General features: G+C 47.4%; 1 long non-coding RNA gene across 1 annotated transcript in view; it reads right to left on the bottom strand.

Moving 5' to 3' along the window:
* Positions 1-24,861, bottom strand: part of LOC149870800 (uncharacterized) — a 353,531-nt gene that overhangs the window by 12,245 nt on the left and 316,425 nt on the right. Inside the window, exon 3 of the long non-coding RNA XR_016440496.1 lies at positions 2,487-2,579. This is a non-coding gene — a long non-coding RNA (uncharacterized LOC149870800). The remainder of the gene's footprint in view (positions 1-2,486; positions 2,580-24,861) is intronic.

Genomic DNA, 24,861 nt, shown 5'->3' with positions numbered 1-24,861 from the left:
TGGGGTTCTCTGCTCACATGCATGTGTCTTGCAATTTGGGGAGCACCCAGTGGATCCAGGATTTCCCTCCTACCTGTAGCATGGGACAGAGATGAGTAGGGGGGTAGGACCAGGGACAGAGCCAAAGATTTTGCTGGTGGTGAGTGGAGATTAGCAGTAGGTCCCCAGCTACTGAGACTGCTCCCTGTCCCTCTTCACATCACCACCTGCCACGTACACATGCACACCTGCCCTGGGTAAGGAGTATAGGAGCAGGAAGGGAAGAGGGTGGGGGCGCTGATTTCTTTCTTCAGTGCCCCAGGCAGCAGAGTGGGGCCAGCTCCAAGCAGGTGATAACGTGTTGCTGAAACTCTGCTTAGTGCCACTGGTCCTTGTTCTGTATATGGTACATGGTTACCACCTGCTCCTTACTCAGGGCAGATTATTAAATCACAATACAGTCCATTCCACTGAGCAATTAAATAGAATAACGTTTCAGTGGCTGAACTTGCCCAAGACAATTTGCTCCATCCTGCACCATGCTCAGTTGCTGGCAGACAGTAACAGCAATGCTTTTTCTAATGTAATTTCAAGTCACCACAAAAATTCTCAATCAGTTTTGCTTTCCAGGAAATGAATTGCTGTGTGACCTGCATGACTCCCTCTCCTTGCACCTCATCTAACCAAGATACATAAGCTGCATATGAGGCTCTCAGACTAACAGATTTTGTATCTGACATGAGTTATCCTGGGAGAAGGAATCAAACAAAAATCCTTTAGAAATGACAAAATACAAATAGATTGACTTGTAGAAGTATGGTGAATAGCCAGCCCTGGCGGAAATGTAACCTGTATTTCACTGTATATGGATGACTGAGAACCATCATCTACAATCCAGTCCTAGAAGAACACGTGTTCCCATTCAGAAAGATAATGTTTAATCAATTTATCATTAATATACTGCATTACACTAGATGGCATCCTCCTTTTAAGACTGTGTCAATCCAAAACAAATCAAACATGCTCCCTTTGAATATGTCCCCAGTCCAGCAGACTTTGAGGCCAAACACAGACCATTTGGCTTGGCTTGAAACCAAGGGAAATGATTGCATTTGCTTAATTTCCTTTGCTATTTAACACATGAATGGAGATACACAACATTGTGCCCAAGATCAGCAATATTCCTGAGATGCTATTTCATGTCTCTGAACTTGGGAAGGCAGGTTGGCCTGATGCCAGGCAAAGAGCAGGAGACTGTATTTTGCTCATCCAAAGTATTCCTTTGCTGCATGGGGAGGGTTATCCCAGCTCAGAAATAGAATGGGACAGATATAGCAGTGACCTACTATCTCTGCACTGGCTCTAAGATATTCCTGCTTCCCCTTCTTCCCCTCAAGACCCATCTTGCCCTATCAGCTGCTGTACTAGACCCTATCTGTGTGGTGGACTCCTAGCTTGGTGCCTTGGTTGACTCCATGTAGCCACTGTGGGATCCCTATCCAGTTTGATCCTTTGTAGATCTTTGCCAGGTAAAACAGCATAACATGTGTGCTGGGCTCAACTCTTTGTATAACAGCATGCCTTTTAGAGGCACCCAAGATAATTCACAAAAGGAAAGGTAGAAATTGAGTGAGGTTTGAGTGGCTCAGAAAAGCAATATTCTAAGGGCACATTAAGAGGTGGTGGGGGTGAAGAGCTCACTGGCCAAGTTCAAGTCCAAGTTCATGGATGACACAAAGTTATGAGGAAGCGTGGTCATGCCTGAAGAGAGGCTACAGCTACAGGCAGAGCTAGACAGGCCAGCAAGTTGGGCAGATTGGAACCCAATGAAGTTCAACATTGAGAAATATAAAGGGCTCCACATCTGGACAAGCAACCCTGAACACATCTACAGGCTGGGTGGCGCCAAACTGACTAGCACCACAAATGAAAGGGACCTAGGGGTAATAATAGATCACAGTATGAATATGAGCTGGCAGTGGAATGCTGTAGCCAGTAGGGCAAATAATACTCTGGTATGCATCAATCGATGGATCTCCAGCAAAGCCAAGGAGGTGATTCTTCCACTCTACTCATCACTGGTGAGACCGCAGGTGGAGTACTGCATCCAGTTCTTGGCACCACACCTTAACAAGGATGAGGACAAGCTTGAGAGAGTCCAAAGAAGAGCCACCCATGTAATCAGAGTATTAAAATGGAGGCCGTACGGGGAAAGGCTGAGGGATCTGGGACTCTTCAGCCTGAGGAAAAGAAGACTGAGAGGGGACTTAGTAGCAGCTTACTGCTACACTAGGGGAGTACATCAAGGGCCTCATGAGCAACTGTTCACCAGGGCACCCGAGTGGAAAACCAAGAGTAATGACCACAAACTCCTGCAAGATCAATTCAGGCTCAACATTATGAAAACCTTTTTCACAGGCAGGGTGTCCAGACTGTGGAATAAGCTCCCTCCAGAGGTGATGCATTTGCCTACCCTGGAAATCTTCAAGAGGAGACTGTATGGTCACCTTGCTGGGGTCACCTGACCCCCAGGATTCTTTCCTGCTTCGTGCAGGGGGCTGGACCCAATGATCTTCCAAGGTCCCTTCCGGCCTTACAATCTATGAATGAACAAACAGCAATATGTTACAAGGAGTTAAGGCATCACTGCAGTATCTTAGCTCTCTTTCACTGAGGGTTAAAACACCATGCTTACCTTCCACTTGCCATGTGGGAAGAGAGAGGCAGTTAGCTACGTTATTCTGAAGCTGGGCAGAAGGCAGGGCAGGGTTGCACCTTAGGGCATGTCCACACATGCAGGCACATGCACTTGCAGTAGCTCAAAGAAAAGCTGCACAAATTTGAGCTGGGACTTTTTGCCTCAGTGCATGTGCCCAGACGTGCACTTTGGTGTGGGGCAAATTGTGCCACTTGGGGCAAAATAACTCTGCCTGGCTCTTCCTGGATCTGGAGCCAAAGGGAACTAGAGCCTGGGGCCAGCACAGGTGTAAAAAACCTACCCTGTGCCAGTCCCAACAGTATAAAAAGCTTCTCTGGCAAGTAGCTCAGGGCTACTTGCTCTCACAAGCTTCTGGGGTCCAGCCAATTGGTACCTGGGGACACTATCCCTTGTGCCAGCTGGACTGCTGAGGCAGCCCTGAGTTCTCTTCACCCTCTACCCACTGCAGCAGTCTGGCAGTGGGGGCTGCTGCCTGGCTGTGACCCGCTGCTGCCTGCAACAGTATGTGGCTACAAGGCTGCATGCCTGCCAGACCCAGATGGGGACAGCATGGCCATTAAAGGCATCTGCACCTCTGAGCCAGCTGCCAGTGGGCAGTGTCTGAACAGATGGACTTTGTGTAGCACTACTGCTATGTGTGCCACTGCCTGGCCACCTGGGCAGCTATCACCCGGAAGATGTTCCCATGTGGTGGCCTGCTTTGAACTGTTATCCACCTCCAGCTGGGTCCTGGGTGCCAGCTCTGAGCAGGCTCCTCTGCCTGGGTCCTGCCTCTTGCCTCCCTAGAAGGAATTCTGGCGTTCCCTATTTAAAAACTGCAAACTCCTTGATAAAAAAATCCCAAAGTCACTCTTTAAAATATCCCAAAATCCATGTTCTTCCACAAGGAAAACAAAAGACTGCTAGATTATAGATATATATATGAATGAGAGAGAGAGAGAGAGAGAGATCAAATAAATTAGGCAATGTTTTATTGATATATTTGCAATTTTAAAGCAATGTGGAAGCCTACCAGTGCCTCCAGCCTCATAATAAAATAAATTCTAAATATCTATACAGTTTGGCATTGACTTCTGGCTTTTTTGTCATAGAAAAATCAGAGCTGCCCCTACCCGCTTTGCTCACCAGGATGTGCAGTGCTAAGCAGCACTCATATGGCAATGCCCTGCCCCTGCCCTTGCCCCTCACTCAGCCCACAGCCTGGCCCCCACCCTAGTCCCCTCATTCCTGATCCACAGGGTCAGGTGTGTGGGTGAGGGGTTTGTGGGGGTGGCTTGGGGTGTGGGGTTTGTGGGTGGATTGTGGGGGGACTGTGGAGGTGGGAGTATTGGGGAGCTGCTCAGGAGGGGTGGGTCCCCTGCCCCTCGCAGGGAGCAGCCACCCTGTGCAGGTCACAGACTGCCCCCCCACAGAGCCACAACCCACCAACAAGGGTCCATAGGCCCTTCCTCAGGGGCTACCCCCTCCTGCAGGGCCCACATGCCCCCCACCTGGCCCCTTCTCCCATTAACTCCCCCAGCCCCCCTGATCTCTGCCCTGCCCAGTGCCAGCCCTGATCATTCCCCTAGCCCCCCTGATTATTACCTTTCCCAGCCCCAGCATCTTGGCTGTAAAAAAAAGAAAAGAAATGCACTCACTGGCTGTATTAGCAGCTGTTGGGGTCACTGGGGCCTCATCGCAGAGCCCGCATACATGGCATGGGGCAGTGGGTGCAGTGGAGATCAGCCCCGGCTGCCTGGTGCCCGGGCTGCAGCTGTCATCTTGCGTGGGTGCAGCATGGCTCAGCAAGGTGCCATGTGGTGCCACACACCCTCTGGGAGCTCAGGAATGCTAGAGCTGAGTGGCGCCAGGCTCTGGGTGACAGCTGGAGTTGCCCTGAGCTCCCACACAGCTTGCAGTGCCACTTGGTGCCCTTTCAAGCCACACAACACCCACACGATCTGACAGTGGCAGCATGGGTGCCAGGTGGCTGGGGCCATTCACTCCCTACTGCCCCACACCATGCGGGGGGGCTCCGCCATGAAGCCCCAGTGGCTCTGATTGCTGCTGCTACAGCTGGTGAGTGCAGTTTGGGGGTTTTTTTTGAGTGCTAGGACACTGGGACTGGGTGGCAGTGGCATTGTGTAGGGGGTGTACAGGTGTGTCGCACCCCATGATGGCAGCACTCACTGCTTAGGTGATGGGTAGAGGGAGCAGGCAGGAATGCCGGTGCCCCCCTGCAAGCATCAGCTGATTACTGTGCTCACTGCAGACGCTTTCAGGACTGGCTGTGGCTGCTTCTGGGAGTGGCTGCAGCAATCAGCCAGCACTTGCTCCCAGAAGTGGCCAGAGCCACTTGTGGAAGAGGCTGCAGCAAGTGCAGCGATCAGCCTTTGCAGGATTGCCCAGGGGACTCCCCCCAAGACTTCAGGATTGCCCATGGGGACCCCCCACCTCCGGTTGGTGGGACTGGTTGCAGGGGGAGAATGTGCCCTCTCTGACTAAGGCAGCACTAGTCGCCCATAGCGGGCGGGGCAGAGATCGGGGGCTAGGACTGGGTGGGGGAATGATCAGTGGGGGCTGGGTGAGTGGCTGGGGGACAGGGCTGACTGGGGCAGCAAGAGAGGGAGCTGGGGCTGGGCAGGGGTCTCCATGGTCCCCTCCCCCCTCCTCCAGCCCCACTACTTACCCCACATGGAGCCTGGGTCCAGGTCCCTGCAGCTGGTACGCTGCTTGCCTTGCCCGGGCAGGCAGTGTACTTCAGCACCAGGGCAAGGGCCAGCCATAAAGATGCTCTGGCTGGTTACCAGAGCATCTCTGTGGAGGACCTGAGCATCTGGTTGCTTCAAGGCATGATGTGGGACCATGTCTTGCCCCGCTGTTTTGTGGCACATTTTTTTTTGATCCCGGGATATCCAAGTGTGTAATTTTGTCCCAATGCTACAAATTTGCAGTGTAGGGAGCATTTTTTGTTCCTGCATGTGCGTCTTGCAGCATCTCAAAGGGGTTTCAGATGCTGCAAGAGGCAAATGCATGTTCATGTGGGCGTGCCTTTAGAGACTAACTGGTTCAGAGAGGCATAAACTCTTATAAGTAACAGTTTGCTTGTCAGATGCTATAAATGGACTTGCATATGTTAAGAGTATGCACATGTACAGTTACCACCGGGCAGCTGATGCTCAGTAAGTCCCTGCCCCCTTCTACCCTGCTTTTATTTGTTCATCCACATCCTAACAGTTCACACAAACAGATTAGAAGTCTATGTAAAAGAAAGCAATGGTGAAAAAGAGAATCCAGAAGCTTCAGGAGGGTTTCATCCCAGGCAGGCCTTATACAGAGCACTGAAGACAGCTACAGAACAACACGAGAAGACCAGGGGAGATCCTAGAGCCAAAGCACCCTTTGGACACAGGCAGTCTTTTTGCCATGTATCCAGCTGGATGAAGGTAGTGTGGTGCTGTGTGCTATGACTGTGGACTTTGGATGCTACTACAAAACAGATTATAATAAAATCAACAGCCATCACTGACAGGGCACCAACCAACTATTATAATCTAGCTGCATAAGGGAGCCAGTCTGCTTTTAGATACCTCAGGCCTAGATAATGAAGAGGTAGGTACTCAGCTGGAGAAATTGCTCTAGCTCTATTAACTTTAATGGGGCTCAGACAATTAAGACCTCCTAAGACTCTTCTCTACTCTGTCTGCAAGACACTGAAATTGGGTGTGCTGACAAAACTGCATATCATACAGTGACAGGTTATGAAGCCGAGCAAAGCAGGAATTAATATGTAAACTTTAGTGCCATGCTGTCTACAATACCCTATAACAAAGCCAGTGTTTACAAAGGATCCTGATACCCCACACATTTCACTGGTGCTTGTGGTAAACCTTATATTTAGCATCAAATTCAGACTCACTACTGATGCCTATTTGAGCCAGGTGCTTAGACACCAAATGCATTAACCAGGGGTCTACTCCTACTCCCTTTTGAAATCCCATCACAAGTTGACCCACTTTTTAGAGATGCCAGGCATAGACAAAGAGGTGGACAGAGGATTGACTTTTATTAGTAAATGTTTAGGATTAGGAATCCAACAAGAAAGATGACAAAGTTGATAGGGAAATAAAGATGGCCCCAGCGAGGGACTAACAATAGAGGGATGGGGGTGAGAAGGGGAACGCAACTAGGTTACAGGAGATACAATGATAGGCAACTAAGCCCGGGGGTGGGGCATAGGGGGAAGGGGAAGGGGGGGGAGGAGGTTCACAACACTGAGAGAGAGAGGAGATAGATACATACAAACCTGTCACAATGGTCTGCAATGGTGGAGGAAGTGGTTCGAGGGAAGTGTCTCAGTCCATATAGAGTCTCATCATGGGGGTCCTCTTCGGGTGGAGCGGGGTCATCCGTGGTTGAAGAATCCTCTCGAAGTGAAGGTCAGTCTGGTGCAGAGGGGTGGGTGGTTCAGGCGGTCCCCTTCGGGTCTGTTCCGGCAGCGGCTCGTCTGGTGGGGTTGGAGTACTGGCGGTGGCCCGTGATGTGCTCCACGTAGATGTCACAGGACCAACAGATGTGTCGGACACCATGAGGCAGCGCATCAGCTTGGCGTAGTGGAGGGAGGTGCAGCAGGCACGCATGATGCTCTTGTTGCTGGGGTCCCAGGCTCCAAGCATTCCCACAATGAGCGCGTCGACCGTCACATCGTAGCCACGGCCCCTCAGGGTGTCGGCCAGCAGGGCGTACTTCTGCCACTGGTGAGCCCCGGTGTAGTTGAAGGCTTGGCGCCGGTTTTTGAAGGGGATGGTGACGTCCACGAACACGACCTTCTTGGCCTCTTTGTTGGTGATAAATTTCTGAATTACTATGACTTGCTATATTATAATCTATCTAGTCTAGATTTTTATCCTATTTTTGTAAGAAAAAGTCAACACATGCTACTTATTAAACCCCAGGAAAATACATTTATGACTTTGTAGCACCTAACACTTTTTAATACAGGCCAATGGTGTTATTGATAGTGGGAAAACTGCAGTTCACACTTGGAGAATGGGAGACTCTACTCTGGAAAATGAAGACTCCAGGAAGGACTCAGAGGCAATGATGGATGAGTCCCCAGGGCAATGATGTGATTAAGAGGGATAGTGCAATTCTTGAAGAGTAGGGATGTGGGCTCATCTTCGTATAGTTCTCTAGGGAAACCATTGCTAGAATTCTACGTCTAGTTCTGATGTCCACATTTCTTAAGAACTCAAAGGGTTCAAAATAGAGCCATAAAAACAGTTCTGTGTCTGGGAAATGTCTCTTCTGGTGAGGGATTAAAGAAGCTCAATCTGTTTAGTTTGATGACAAGAAGTGACTCAGTTTTGGTCACTAAACACCCATGCTGGGAAAATTCAGCTGATATTAATGAGGCTTTTTTTGGGAAGACAGAGATATAACCATATCCACTGGATGGAAGGTAAAGCCAGACAAATTGGGACTGGAAATAAGGTGCAAATGTTCCCAGTGAGGGTAATTAATCAGAGAAATGACTTGCTAAGGGGTGTGGTAGATTTTTCATCACGTAAAGTGTTTAAATAAAGGCTGATATCTACTAAAAGGTACAGAATGCAAAAGAGCCACCTCTACTTACTTGCAAAAGGCCCCTGCACAGGAAAATGATCCTCTGCCATCCACCAACATCTCTGCTGCTTATGTGGTCGAATATGTTCTCAGCAGATGAGCAAACCTGTTCTCACATGTGAGACTTTCCAAAGTGCTCAGCTCCAGCCAAATTCTGTTTTCCTAAAAACCACAAGTAAAATTCCCTTACAAAGTACTGTTGCTGAGCACTTCAGAAACTCCCATCATACACAGCCAGATTCTGACCCAGCATGATGTAAGATTGGAATAAATCTATTGTTTGTGGATTCACCCAGTGCCATCTGAATCCAGTCTTGATGCAAGTCATTTGCAAAAAAATGAAATTCTGTTTCAAGGGATAAATAAGTACAACAAATCCAATGCCACAAAGTGCTCAGGATCTACTCAGATAAGCATGAACGTCTTCAATTCCTACTGAATTCAGGGGGATAGGGCTAAGATGTGGACCACTATTTAATCCCTTTCTGGACAAAATAAGATTTGGTTTGATTTGATCCAAGTGATTTAATTTCAGGATTAGCCCTTTGCTCCATTAGTTTTCATGGCACAACTCATCTATTTTTTATTTCATTGCAGGACTAAACCCAAAACAGCCATTACCACTACACGTGGTCTGTGACAGCTGGCTGCAGTTGGTCGATGACAAAACATTTTGTTCTTCTCTTGCCAAAAATACAGTTATGTTGAAAAGATGCACAGAATTCACTGCACACAGAATTTTGCTCAACACTGTTATTTCAACTTGGGATGACTTATTATGCCAATAGGAAGCTCTGCATGTGGCTTCACTGCTGCAGTGACCTTTCATAAAGGAGAGGAAACATCTTTTGGGCATTCTGTGACTAATCCATTCACAAAAATTACAGTTTTAAGAATGGAATAGCACAGCAGACCTTCCGCTTCCTGTCCCAATAATTCAGACTTTAAGCCTCATTGAAGGAAACAGCAGTGACAGTGATGTGTCAGATTAATCTGTACTGACCCATTTGCTTCTCCATAAATTAGCAAGCCACGATTATGACTTCAAGGGTCCTTGACAGTTTCCACTGGAAGTTCAGTTTTGACACCTCCATCTATCTTCCAGGCTCAAAGACAGAAAAAAAAGCTCTTTTCTGCCTCAAGATTTCTCAGGCTCACACTTGGGTTGGAAGGGTTGGGGGCAGGTATTGGGGGAGGGTGTTGAGAGAAAGAGAAAGAGAAAGACAGAGAGATTGATGTTCATATGACATGCTGGGTTTCTCTGGAACCTTTGAAAGGTCTTAATATCTTTTCCCATCAAGCATCACTTCACTCAGCTGCACTAAAGGGTGAGCAACCAGTAGTGAGGGCTCCCAGCCATGGACAGAGTTAATGTGAGCCAGGTGATGCAAGGGAATAAGGATCCTAGACTTCAGCCTCTGCCCAGCCGTTCCCTCCCCTCTATCTAATGCTGGCTCTGACTTTACTAGCAAGACATTTGTAAACCAGCTCTCTGCTTATCTGTTTTAGCTGCCACCATGCCCCATGTCTGTCAAGTCCAGTTAGGTTATTAGGTCCTTTGGGATAGGTGCTGTCTCTTGACTAGTTTATAAAACAGGCCCTGATCCCAATTAGGCCTTGAATGCTGCTGTAGCAAGAGAATGAAGAGGAAGGATTTGCAGCTAAGGTATTGGCTGAAGAGACCCATTTTCAGGTCCCAGCTCCCATAAAGTAAAATATTTATTGAACCAGGAAGAGGCAGAGAATGAGTCTGTTTAATGGTCAGGAAAACCAGGGATCCAAGCTCTGCTCCTGCTGCAATGGATAGTTAATTCTATACCAGGTTGAACAGCTTCAATAGGAGAGATTGTGATGGTCTACGCTACAACACCCAATATCCCCCTTGTCAAGACCAGACCTGAGTACAGGTGCAAGTTTCCTTAAGCAGAAGAGAAAACTCATCCCATGTCTCATGTGCCCCGGAAGGGTACTTTAATCACTAGGCTCTTGAGTCAAGGTTGAGTGGCACCATGTCTTCCAGCTGTGTGTTGTGACAAAGGACTTGCTTGGGCACCTAACTCCAGAAGTAACTTCACGCCTGGAGGTTCATGTAGTGGGCCCCTAATGTCCTCATTGGCTCAGCATGCTGGCTCTTATGGAGTCCATCCTGAAGCATGTCACTCTATCCACATGCCTCATAGCTCTGTGCCAAGCATGCTTAGTGGCATGGGCACAGGGCTGCCTCATTCCCAGGATTTAGAAGCCAATGAGTGGGCAGGGTATACTTCCTGCCAGCACTCTCAGTTGCAGCACAAAGGCAGGGGCAGACAAGCCCCATGCTTCCCTGTGGATTCAGCCTGTAGTCTCGGTGTACCTTGATAATCTTCTCTGTGAAGTGGGGGAACAAATATCCTTCCTGACAGAGATGCTATTAAGATGAATTTACTCATCACTGTTAGCTGCTTAAACATAGCAGGGATGAGGCCAGCAAAACCTTGGCAAATTTAAACCCTTTGGGCTTGTTTTCTATGTTCCACTGTAAATGTCAGGGCATTGGGTCCCTGCAATAAAAGTGGGGAGTCTGTCTCTGTACGGATGGAGCAGCATCATGCCTCCCCCATGTGATGCCTGCCCCCCACCCCTTTCAGCTGCTCTCCCTGAAGCATAGCAGCCCACCTGGCCCCAGGCCTGGGCTCTGAAAACCTGGGGCAGTCCAGGAGAGCAGACTTGCTGAGTTGCGTGGTCTCAGAGAAGGGTGGTCCTTGGGAATTGCCTGGCCCAGTCGCAAAGCATAGCAGGTGCAGGAGGGTATACGTGCACCCCCTGAGAGATCTGGTGCACCCCCTGACAGGCCGCTCTGCCCACTTAGGCAATGGGTAGGTGGGGGAAGGTGGGAGCACCAGCCCCCGCCCCCCCATGAACTCCGGCTGGGGAGTGGGAGTGCTGGATGAAGTGCCGCAGCAACTTCCGGGAGCGCCACAACCACTTCCCGGTTGGCACAATGGGCCATGGGGGGACACTCTGCCCCCACCCCAGTCAGTGAGATTGGCCTCGGGGGGGGGGGGGGGTATGTGCCCCCCGTGACTAAGGTGGCACCAGTTGCCCATGGCCCAGCCACCCACAGCAGGAGTCTTTCACTGTTCTTCACTAAATCAATGCTACACTGACTTTTGTGCACTACAGCAGGGCAACTGCTGTGAGGCAGGCTCTCCACTCTGTGTGACCTTGCACCTAGGAACAAGCTTGGGACTCCTGCTCCATGAAAGGCAGGGAGGTTCAGCTCACTGCCAAGAGATATGTTTGCGCTGCGGGGGAAAAGGGGCCTTGAGGACTAGAAATAGGGGACTGCACCCCAGGAGTGACACTTGTGTGCTTCACTGCTTACCACATTGGAACAGTGCCTGCTCTGACATGCACCACATTACAGGACTCCCCTAAGGGGGAGCATGTTCCTGATAGAAGGGGTTTAAGCAGCCAAATGCCTGGGCAACTAGGAAGCAAAAACGCTGAATGAAACCACAACCATGTAGCATGTTCCAAGAGCAGCACTGACTGAATGTCCAGGAACCAGGGACTGCTCATTTTCAGGAGCCAAGATGCCCTTGGGTATGATCCAAGATCTCCTTGTCCTATACATGCTTCTCCATAGTCCCTCCTGACTGACAGAAGCAAACCATCATGGATGCATGCAGGTGGCTGAATGCGGGAGCTTGGCTGCGAAGCACAGGCTGCTAGGAAATCATTGCCATTAAGGGCCAGGCTGAGGAGCTCTGTGCCTTTGGGGTTCTTTTCCTTTTGGCATTTCCCTTTAGCTCATAAAAGAGCAAGTTCTCCAGGGGCAAGACACAAAGGAGCAGGTGACGATCCACTCCTTGGGGTGAGGCATGAAGCACTCTGATAAGCCTCTCTCCAAAATACAAGGCCAGCATGAACAGGATGGCATTTGTTCTGGGCTTCTCCAAAATACCCGTGGGAATTTTCCATTCACACTGTAATTTTCTAATGCTAGGAGAATGCAGGAATATTTTGCATGCCACACTATGTAGCTCCCAGCCCGAGATCTCTCAGGAATGAGGTTAGTGCTGGATATGTTGGCAGATAAAATGCAGGATTGAAGACATCCTGTCTGACTTCATTTCAATTTCAGTGCCACTTGCAGTTCTCAGGAAAATCCCTGATCTTGAATAACTTCATGCAGAATCTCATACCCCTGTTCTCCTTGAATAGGAAGTTCATTCAACTGGAAAGTCCAGCCCAAAGTCTCCGGCTCCTACCCAGTTACTGCATGGATGATGCTGATAAAAAGACAAAGAGCACACAGGAAGTGTATTTGGAAATGGCAGCACACACCTTTTCCAAATGGAAGAATACTCTGAAGGAAGAATTCAGTAGAAAACAATTCTCAACATCCATGAAACTGGCTTAGATTCCCTATAACAGCATTACCCATAAAGTTGATGTTCTATAGGTTTCCATCATGTTCCAAATGATAATAAGGGCAGTCTCGTACTAAAGATAGCTCAACTCCTTTGAGACAAAGCATTTAATGTTAAATAGTGGCATTTAGCTGCCATCTCCAGTTAAGTTTTAGGCAAGATTTTCCGAAATGGCAAAGCAGTTTGCAAAGATCCCGAGTACCCTGATATTCCCACTGGCCTCCAAGGAGACATGAAGTACTCGGCGTGATTAAAATCAAGGCAGTCATTTTGGTCACTAGGTGTGGATTTAGGTTAAATTTGGCAGTAACTATGACCATCTCAGGGTTGATAATAGTAGACTGAAAACCCCCCAAAACATAAGAGTGGTTTAAGTATCAAAATATTTTAAAAGAGGAATACATTTTGGAATCCTATTAGCCTTCTAGGAATGAGTTTTCTGCTTTCATATTTTCCAACCTCTCTCTACAACATAAAAACTGGAAAACAACTTAAACAAGAAATCTGAGAGTCTCAAATAATTAGACAGCACATGGAACAATTGTAAAATATAGCGAGATCCACAATAAAAATCACAAGAGTTGGCAATATGGGAATCTCATCCCATAGTTCTCTAGGCCAAGGTTGATGGGGCTTGGAGATCCAGCAAAAAGAAAAGTAGTTGATGTCTTTGCAGTACCTCACATTTTCCCACTCATGGGTTTAACTTATTCTTCTGCAGTTTGCAGGTCCCTTGATGGACACTGGGGAATTCCGTGAAGTCTGGGATCAGCCTAGAAAGAGAAAGGCTACGTCTTCTCTGGCATGATGTTGCTATACTCAAATATAATAGTATGTATTTAAAGCAATGGTTTCAAATAAGAATTGCAGAAGCTGAACAAAAATGTGTGACGTCATGAGAGAGAGTTGCATCCTGTTAAGCTAATAAGCCTTTTACTGGAATAGCAGGTTGTTGGCTGGTAGGAGATGCCAGACTTCAGCTTTCAAGATGACTTTAGTGTATTACCCCGTCCTACATGTTACTATAACAAGACCGGCCAGTATCAAATATTAACACACTACTTCCCTTTTACCATTCTACCATTGTGCTACCTAGGGATCTAGGCTGAAGTCACTAGCCAGGGCGTTCAAGACAGGCAGCTGTAGGTGTACAGCCTGGATATGGATAATCACCTAACTAAGCCAAGATCCAGAAGCTGGTTGTCAAGACTGGGGCCTGGGCTAAAGTCAGGAGCACAGGGGCTGGAGTAGGTGCTAGACGAAGGCAGGAAATTAGGAAGTCAACAAAAAGGACCCAGGAAACTGAAAATGAACAGGCATGAACCAGGAAACTAAAAACAAGGAATTAGCCCAAGGCTAGACAGGGAGGTATCTGTCCTGTAGAATAGCCTGCTGAGAACTGAAAGGACTGCTGCTTATAAGCTGGCAACCATGTTGTTCTCCAAAGACCAAGGAGTTAAGCTTACAGAATGATAAAACTTATTTAATTCAGAGAGCCTTCTTAGCCTACAGATCTGCTGTTCCCTCTGGTTCCCCCTTGCAATCCCTGGGCAAATGTAACAAGTTATACATGACACTCTTAGAGGTATCCACACATCAGCCATGCCAATGCAGGCACCTGGAGCCACCAGGGGAATTAGGCCACTGGCAGCCAGACTTAGTCAAGCAAGCAGGGTCAGCTATTGACAATTTAGCCTGCCTGCTTCCCTGACTCCTGACAACCAGAAACTGACCAACATGACTCTTCAGATTTTCTATCTATTGCGTCATAGATTTTAAGGCCAGAAGAGACTACTGTAAGCATCATTTGATTTATGAATATTGCACAGGTCCAGAGAATTTCATGCAGTTATGCCAGCACTAAACAAAATAACTTGAGTTTCTCAGTAAGGTTCCTTTAATGTGCTTGATTTATGCAGCTTCCAATTTGAAGGGGTTTTTTTACCTGAAAACGGAACCCAAAACAAAATGTCTTGTTGACAAGCTAAAAGTTTGATGAGTTTGGGAGAGATGGGGATGGGGTTTCGGGGAGACAATTCCTACAAAAATCTGGAAAACTTTCACAAAAGAGATTTTTCTCTCAAAACCTTTCCATTTTGGTGAAATATGTTTAAAGAAAAAAATAACTTCGTTAAAAGCTTTTTTATCAGAAAAGAAACTTGATTATAAATATGTAAGCAGGTTTCTTTCCATGGCTAGAAAATTATGGAAGGAAAAAAATCTTATTCATAATGAAAAACTGAAGAAAAGTCAGAAATCCACCAATGATTTGCATTCCTAAGTCATGTAGGTGCCTGTGAAAATCCCACCCTAAACAACTCACATCACAAAGGATAATGTGACTAAACTGCGAGACATTGGTTTCTCAGCAGTTCACTTTTCTGTTCCTCTTTTTTGGTGGTGAGTAATGAACTGAAAATTAGCTATTGAAGTTCATAACATACAGCTCTTAGGGACTTGACTTCTGTAGGAGGTAGATACTTAAGTACTTCTGAGGACCTGGGGCCCCATTTCTGAAGAAGCACTGCACAAATGAGCCACTGTCTGCAAGGGAAATCTTCCCTTTCACTGAATCCTGCCTGCGTTTTTGCTCACTTAGCATCCCTCCTGCCCCCCAGGAGATTCTGCCCATTTTATGACCTAATATTGCTTGTTTAAGGACTGATCTTGTTGCCCCTGTGAAGTCAGAAACAGACCTTCCACTGACTGTGACAGGGCAAGCCAAGCCCTCAGTCATTATTACTCAGTTTTATCTTGCATTATTACCTGAATCCTCCAAATATTCACCATATTCTCCCCACCCCTCCACCCCCACTCCCGGCTTTTTTTTTTTGCTTGCTTTTATCCAAAGTAATGAGGCAGTGATTCCACTTAAAAGACACGACAGGCCTTAACTATGGTATGTGTTTCCACATGTTTTTCTGGGGAGGAATGATGCCAGAGGAAAACAACAACTGGTGCCTCCACAGCACATCATTAAATACTTCCCCTTTGACAGTGAGCAGAATCAAGCTTTCTTAAGATAGAGCCTCCAGAGGCACCTTGGAGTGTGGAAGTGAGTTTTACTGAGAAAGTAACAGTGTTTCAGGATGTGCTGTCCTCCCCTTAGAAAGTCAGAGGGAAAACTGGTTCCCAGAGATAAAGAATCATAGCCAGTGATGTGGAAATGAAGCATGCTTTTTAGTGGGGTAGAGGGCCAAGTTTTGTGCATCTCCATAGACCACATCTAATGAAATTATTAGGTGAGTTAATTTGCATGTCTAGCCATCATTTCCAAATGCAGAATTTTTATTTTTAAGGGTGTGGTTGTAGATTTAATGTTGTTTTAATGTTGGTGGAAGGTGCTGCTAGTGAAATTCACCCTCTGGGCAGCAGCAAAGCAAGCTTCCCACTCATATGCATGGCCCTACTAGCCTATTACTTCCTCCTCCCTCTGATCTAGGAAGGACTTCCTTTAGGGCCCTCAGGGCCATTCTGTCTTTACAGCCCAGGTGGATCTTGATTCCTCTGCTGAATTTCCCAGAGTGTGGTATTTGTAAGGTGAGGACTGGAATGGAGACCAACTGAGTTCATCTTATTTGGAGGCCATCAGACACTCACTAGATCAGAACAGTTTCTAATTCCTACCAAGCTGAGCAGCATTGAGACTAGTGAACTCCAGAGGAAAGGTTGAGTAGTCCATTAGCAATGCCCCGAGACATCCATCTGGCTCCGAATACTCATGCTACACCCAAGAGGAGGCTCCCTTCCCTTGGTATGGCACCAAGCAGTGGTCTCCTGGAAGCTTTCATGAGCACTGGCTTGCTGCCCTCAGTCTCATGAAAACACTCTGTGATCAAAGGCCTCAGCTTCTTCCTAAAGAGGCCCAGCACAAATCACTGGGAGAAATTCTATGATTTGTGCTATAGAAATAGTCAGACAAGAGGTGTATCCCATTGACATGCTTGCACACTAACATTCCTGAATGTGTTATACAGATCAGGCATTAAAGAAAGGAAGTATTGATCTGAATGCCATGATTCATGCTTATTTGCAAGTTTATCCGCATAAACTCTAGTGTGGTCATCACCCAGCCCTAACAAGTTCCCAGCCAGTTTCTCCCTTCCACTTGATCAGCCTAGCTCCTGAGGAGAAGGGTTCACAGCTTCTGCAGTCAATTCTGGGAAAACAATGGAAAGGCCTCTATCTCTGCCAGACTCCCAGCAAGTCCACTTGGCAGGTGAGAACATCACTGAAACACTTCTGTAGCTGCTGCCCACACCAGGAAAGAATGATTATTGTCAGGGGAATTTGTGACAATGAGTTAAAATGTACATTCCTCCACTGGAAAAAGGAATGGGAGGGTCAAGAACACACTACTGAAAAGGCCAAAGCTGCCTTTGGAGCTGAAGCTGGGCTGGCAGTATTCCTACAACCCTTCCCATATGGCCAGCTGCAGAAAAGCATAGTATTCACAATGTACTTGCAGGTGAGTCAGCAAGCCACATGCCCCAGAGTCTCACCCATAAATCACCAGCTCAGAATATGACCAAGTAATTTGTCAGTTTATTGCAAAAACCCAGCACATTAACCCCCAGGCTCTTACAGGAAGTTGCACTGAGCAATGAAAGAGATATGTTAAGTCACTGAATCCACACCTCTGCAAGTTCAAAATGTCAGCCTTCATGGAGAGCTCAACTCAGGCTAGGCAGATTAGCCCAGGGCCCAGTCAGAGCTGAGGTCCTCAGCCAACCCTGGACTTTCATTCTGACACACTGAACAGATCATGCCATTCAAAATTGTTTCTATATCTTCTCAATATCCCATAAGCTCTTGATGGCATGATTGACACTGCATGATGGAAGAAATTCCAGAGACTGACAGCTAAGGAACTTACATCTTCACCTCCTGGGTGGGTGGATAGGCTATTCTTCATAATCAAGGATTCATCCCATCCTGCAAGGTGGTTATGAGTTTAAAAAAAAAAATGCATACACTCTCAGTACCAAGGCTTGTAATATCACTTAACTGAGATCTAAGTGGATTTCACAGGAAGATTTCACAAAACATAACACTCCCTACTGGCATTGGTAAAAACTGCTACCGCTATTAAGTGAGGGTGTCTGAACATATGGATATACACGGCAAGGCCTCTTCTGCATATAAACTTGCTCCTTTTTAAATAAACCTGTTTAGTAAAACAAATGTAGCTGTATCAGTGCAAATCCCTGGGTGATCATGCTGGCTTGAGTTTAAGAGTAGTTTGTCTTGGTTCAAGCTGTTCCTAATCCCTTATACTAAAGCAAAATTCACCTGGGTAACTTTAAAATAAGGGAAGTCATACTGGTCTAATGCAATCAATGTAAGTGCACCATTTACATTGAACTGATGCAGCCTTAGAAGTAGACAAGCCCAGAGTCTTCTGTGTGTCTCTTGTGATCAGGACTCCCTTGTATTCACAGAGTATCTAAATGTGTGCATTTAATGCACATTAGTGCAATTTAAGGTGCACTCAGGGCATGCGTCTATACGTGCTCACCCTTAATGCACCTTAAAAATAGCATAAAGCAGGTATCAAGTTTGTGCGCAAATAGCTAAGTTACATTAGCGAACATGTAGGTGTGTTAATGCACAGTAACTCAGCGTGTGTCCATTGTCTTGGGACTAACTTTAGTTGGTCCACACACCTATGTTAATGTGTCTTAGCATGTGCATGTGTAGACATGCACCTAAATCGCTTTAATGCACATTAGGCTAATGCGCATTAAGTTTAGGCACACATAAAAGCACATGTAGACACACCCACACAAAGTAAAGCAGTGCTTTGTGTTGGCTGAAAACATATCCAATACAACTCAGAGTGCTACAGAGGAAAAGCAGTAGTCAACAACCAGTTGTGGCAAGGGATCAGGGATAAGGAAACAATTAGGGCTTCCTGACAGATAGCCCACAAACCTGAGCTAACCAAAAGATGCCACAGAGCACATTCTAGCATATGATTCTAGCACAGACGGAAGGTATAAGTGAACAGGCCTGTATCCCCAGGCATTTACCCCCATCAAATGTAGCAGAATCCTGGGACTCCTCTCTCTTAGATTCATTCCCTGATGGAAGCTTGCTAGGGACACAATTCCTGCCTGCCTGCTCCAGCCTCCTTTGTGCAGAGAGAGTTTTAGCTGTTGAAAGCTAGTGCCAGAGAACAGCCTATGACTGTCCTGTGGGGGCCTGGATAACACCACAATTCTTTCTTGCGACTTCAGTCAGGATTTGAAGTCATGTTGTCAAGGGAAAAGAGAATGATCGACCATGATACTCCCCCATCTGCTTAGTTAAGGTGCGAGTGTTAAAACACTGGGTTCCACAGGACTTTGAAGAACCTGGCCAACTGTGTGGCAGCTGGCAGTCATGTGTTCTCCATGAAAATTAGCTGCCAAGGAAATATGTAGTTGATTGATTTGCCTGTGATGTCACAGTGGTCTTCATTAAGAGTGGCTTAAGTGTAATCATAATCCTATCTATTAGATTATAAACAAAACATCTATCTGTAATGGCTACTCATAATGCAATTACAATCTATTTTTACAATATGTAATCTCACAGGGCGGGGACCCAGGAGCGGCAGTGATCTCTCCTGGCGCCCCTACCGTGCCAAGTTGCCTGTCTGGCACCCTCGTTCTCGCCCACCATGACTTTGATAGTTCTATAATATAGATGGGAGGCTGCCTTTACTTGGCCCCTTGGACCCAGTGCTCTTGCCCTTCTGGTCCCTGCTCTCTACAAATAGGTTCTGGTGCCCCAACCCTATGGGCGTCGAGTGGCTCCTTCCACCCCCAATACCACGCCCCAAGCCTCTCAGGTGTTCCGGATATTATTGTGCCTACACTCTTCTTTAGTGGCCCTCCCTGAGGCCCCTGACCATATGCTCACCCTCACTGGGCTCTTTATTCCATACTCACCCCCTCCCAGGCCCTCTGTATACGCGCTCCCCGCCCGCACTCAGGCCTAAGCTCGCGCTCCCCGCCCGCACTCAGGCCTAAGCTCGCGCTCCCCGCCCGCACTCAGGCCTAAGCTCGCGCTTGGGACTCATGCGGCCTCGGCCTTACCTGGCTCCAGACCCCTTTCCTGGGTCTTATGCCCGCTGGGCTCATCCCGACAATTGTCCATACTGGGGCCAGGGTCAGGACACCCCAAAACGCAGCACCCTCTGCAGCACTAGGAACATCCCTACTCTACTGGGGAGCTCCCCTGAGGCTTCCTCCAACCCCTACAGCCTCGCCTGTCCTCCAGTATTACACAAACTACCAAATAGAAAACCCAAAGCTATAAGCCAACCAGCTGTAACATGAAATAAGCCTCCTGGCTATAACCTAAATTCTGCACCACCCTGGCTCTCCATCATACCTCCCTGTCAGGGTTCTTTTCACCCTGTACCAACATGCAGACGCTCTGCTCTGCTCTGCTCTGCTCTGCTCTGCTCTGCTCTGCTCTGCTCTGCTCTGCTCTGCTCTGCAGCAGAGCTCCCACTCCTCAGGCTGCCAGAGGGGAACTGCCTTCTGGCTTCAGCCTGACTGCTTATAAAGGCCAGGCCCTGCCCCCGTCTGGTCATCTGACCAGACTGGTTGCCTCAGCAACCCACACCTGTGCTGCCCTGAACATTGGCAGCTGGGCCCTCATTACCATTACCAGTAGCGAGCACCCTAGTGCTCTGCTACATGTAACCTACCCAATAGAGTCCTATGAGTTTTAACTATATAGTTTGAAGAGTCTATGTCACTTCATTAAAAGATTAAGTTGAGACAAAAACATTCTGATGAGAACTGAACTTCTTAAACAACACACTTTAAAAAGATTTCTAACTCACTAATTGTTATGAAGTATACCTTCTCAAACAGGTAGTCTTTACTCAAAGACCAATACTGCCATTGTAGTGCTCAAACTAGGTGAACAGGGAGCATGTCTACACGTTCAGTAATGCGCCATAATTATGTAACAAGTACTAACTAATTAAGTTAGAACCTGTTATTACAGGTACTAACCTAATGTACCATAATTGGTACTACTGCACATTAGCCCAGATACACGGTTTTTATGTGATACTTCATGCCCATTGGATTAATTCTACTATGCATTACCACAGCTGAATGCTTTCTGTCAGCTGCACTAATGTGCAGCAGAATTAGTCCAATGGGCATTAAACATCTTGTGTAGACGTGCCCAGTGTTAGTAATGTTCTTGTGTTAATGTTATTTTCACTTGTTTCTGATAGAAGACAGACTGGAACAGGGATTGTGGGAGACCCTGGCCCTTGTCTTACAGAAGGTAAAGTCTAGAGAAGGAGCAGATGCTTGCTGAAGGTGCCATGCTTGCTTTGTAGAAGTTCTTATGCCAACTTCTTGCCATGATATGAGTACCTACTAATAAGGCATTGAGCAACACTGATAGCATCAGACATGCGTGGGATTTTCTTCCTCTCTGAAAACTTGTTGGAAAATATTTGGCGCATATAAGCTTAGATATTAATGAGGGTTAAAAGCCATAGCTATTGAGCTGTTTCTAAAAAGAGCCTTGTTTTATTTTTAAGAGATGTTGCAACACAGCAGGTCTTACTCCTCTCTGGTCTTCAGGACTAAAGGACACTTAGTGATTGGTCTGAAAGATGGCTGGCCTTGCTTCCTCTTAGGTTAAGTATGAAGACTGGATGACCTCCCAAGACTAATAGTTTAATATGTTTTGGATAGTGGCATATTATTTCTTCTAACTAGATGAAGTAAGACTAGACAACCTTGTTGTTCACATACCACCTGTGAAAAGGTTGACTCATGGTCCTATGATGTGAAAAGATATATATTCTGGTGGAGTAGGTCCATTTTACATAGTTAGGAGTAGCCAGGGGTGAGTCTGGGGGGGGCACAATTTGTGGGTGGGCCTGGGGGTGGGCTAAAAGCCCTATATCCACTCCTATAGTTTCATAGTTTCATAGTAGCTAGAGTCGGAAGGGACCTAGGTAGATCATCTAGTCCGACCCCCTGCCTTAGCAGGAAAGAGCACCGGGGTCAGATACTTCTGTGCTGTGCTGTGCTCCCCCCCCAAACACATTGCCAGCCTGTGCAGCAAAAAAACCTGCCCTGTCCTAAGTGGTTCTGAGTCAGAGACCAATCTGTGATGGGGGGGAGGAGGAGGGACATGTGTCAGCCAGCTCCATGAACTATAGTTCCTAGCATGCCTGAGAGCCATACATAGGGATAAGAAGGGCAGCGCTTCGTGCCAGGCAGCACCTCTGTGCCCAGGGGTGGCAGGACCAGCTGCATGCACCATGGCCTCTGCTGCCCCCTGGTACCTGGGCCAGGTGGACCCTAGGGACCTGGTCTGGGCCACACAGAATTACTTAGTGGGCCAGATCCAGACTGCAGACCTTATTTTATCCACATCTGGTCTAGCTCCATCCTCTTTGTAACCATTCTTCAGGTACTTAAAAGCTGCTATTAAATCTCTCCTTGGTCTTCTCTTCTCCAGACTAAATAAGTCCAATTGCCTCAGCCTCTCTTCCAATTGCCCCAGTCTCCCTAACCATTTTCAGTGCCCTCTGCTGAAATCTCTCCAATTTGTCCACATCTTTTCTGTAGTGGGGTGGGTGGGGAGGCAAAACTAGACAGTTCTCCAGATGTGGCCTCACCAGTGCTGAATAGAGGGGAAAGAATCACTTTCCATGATTCTTGGAATCATTTCCCATGACAGTAGGAGCTGGCAAACTTGCTGAGGGTGCACTCTATGTCATCTTCCAGGCTGATGAAGATATTGAACAAAACTGGCCCTGGGACTGATCCCTGGGGCACTCCACTTGATACTGGCTACCAACTAAACATTGAGCCATTAATTACTACCCTTTGAGCCTGATGATACAGCCAGTTTTACAGTCCATTCATCCAACCCAATTGGCATCTTAGCTTGCTTGCAAGAACATTGTGGGAGACTGTTTACAAAGCCTTGTTAAAGTCAAGGTATATCATGTCCAGTACTCTCCCCGCATCCGCAGAGCCAGTCATCTCATCACAGAAGGCAGTCAAGTTGGTTAGGCATGATTTGCCCTTGGTGAATCCAGACTGACTGTTCCTGATCACCTTCTTCTCCTCCAAGTGCTTAGAAATGGATTCCTTGAGGACCTGCTCCATGATTTTTCTAGGGATTAAGATGAGTCTGGATCCTCCTTTTTTTCCTAAAAGATGGGCACTATATTTGCCCTTTTCCAATCATTTGGGCCCTCTCCCAATTACCATGAGTTCAACTACCTCAGCACCCCATGGTACACATGTACCATGTACACATCCAGGTTTTCTTAGTAGTCCCTAACCTGTTCTTTCACCACTGCTGGCTGCACACCTCCTCCCCAAACTGTGCTACCAGGTACAGTAGTCTGGGAGCTGACTTTGCCTAAAAAGGCATTGAGTACTTCAGCCTTTTCTGCATCATCTGTCACTAGGTTGCCTCCCCCATGCAGTAAAGGACCCACAACTTCCTCTTGTTGCTGACATACTTGTAGAAACCCTTATTGTTACCCTTCACATTCCTTGCTAGCTGCAAATCCAGTTGTGCTTTGACCTTCCTAATTTCATCTCTGAAAGCCTAAGCAATACTCGTATGCTCCTCCCTATTTGTTTGTCAACGTTTCCACTTCTTGTAAGCTTCCTTTTTGCATTTTAGCTCACTGAGGAGTTCTCTGCTAAGCCAAGCTGGTCTTCTGCCATACTGGCTAGTTTTCCTTTGCATCAGGACAGTTCATTCCCACACCCTCAGTGAGATTTCTTTAAAATACAATCAGCTCTCCTGGATTCCTCTCCCTCTCAGACTGGCCTCCCAGGGGATCCTTCTCATCTGTTCCCTGAGTGACTTGAAGTCTGTTTTTCTGAAGTCCAGGATCCACACTTCACTGCTTTCCATCCTTCCTTTCCTCAGGATCCTGAACTCATCATCTCACGACTGCTGCTGCCCACATTGCCATCTACTTCTATGTTCCCACCAATTGTTCCTTGTTTGTGAGCAGTAGGTCAAGAAGAGCACGGCCCCTAGCCCCACCCAGGAAGTTGTCCCCAGCACTCTCCAAAAACTTCCTGGACTTCCTGTGTACTGCTGAATTGCTCTCCCAGCAGATGTCAGGGTGATTGAAACGGGGCCCCTGCAAAGTACGCTGGGCAATCTGGTGGTTGCACCAGAGGAGAAAACGGAACTCTTTAACCAATTCTTCATGTCCGTTTTCTTGTGCAGGAACCGGGACTTCCCCGCTGTGATGCCAAATGGACTCGAGGGGAACGCGTCCAGACCTCAGGTTGGGGAGGACCAGGTTAGAGAGCTTCTGGAGGGGCTGGACGTGTTCAAGTCAGTGGGTCCAGATGCCCTCCACTCCAGGGTGTTGATGGAGATAGCTGGGGTTATTGCAGGGCCCTTGGCACGGCTTTATGAGTGCTCGTCGTGTTCGGGCCAGGTGCCGGGTGACTGGAAGATAGCTAACATGGTCCCCATCTTCAAAAAAGGGAAGAGAGATGACCCGGGCAACTATAGGCCCATCAGTCTTACCTCTATCCTTGGGAAACTCTTTGAGAAGATCCTCAAGGAGCACATCTGTGATGGGCCAGCTTCAGGGATGATGCTTAAGGGCAACCAGCACGGTTTCATTAGGGGCAGGTCATGTCAGACCAACCCGATTGCCTTTTATGATCAGGTCACAAAGGCAATGGATGCAGGTGTCACCGTGGACATAGTCCTTCTAGACTTCAGCAAGGCCTTTGACACCATCTCCCACCCCATCCTCATTAAAAAACTAGGCAACTGTGGCATTGATGCCTACACAGTCAGATGGATTGCAGATTGGCTCAAGGGTCATACTCAGAGGGTGGTGGTGGACGAGTCATATTCAACCTGGGGGGAAGTGGGCAGCGGAGTCCCCCAGGGCTCAGTCCTTGGGTCTGCGCTGTTCAATTTCTTCATTAGCGATTTGGACAACGGGATGAAAAGCAACCTGTTTAAATTCGCTGACGATACCAAAATTTGGGGTGAGGTGAGCAGGCTAGTAGGGAGGGAAAGACTGCAACAAGACCTGGATAGGTTACAGGAGTGGGATGACATAAGCAGGATGCGTTTCAATACTGACAAGTGCAGGGTGCTGCACTTAGG

This window comes from Crocodylus siamensis, chromosome 2, assembly GCF_052110815.1.
Source record: "Crocodylus siamensis isolate JL-2025a chromosome 2, ASM5211081v1, whole genome shotgun sequence".
Classification (NCBI taxonomy): domain Eukaryota; kingdom Metazoa; phylum Chordata; order Crocodylia; family Crocodylidae; genus Crocodylus; species Crocodylus siamensis.
This window is presented reverse-complemented; position numbering and strand designations above follow the sequence as displayed.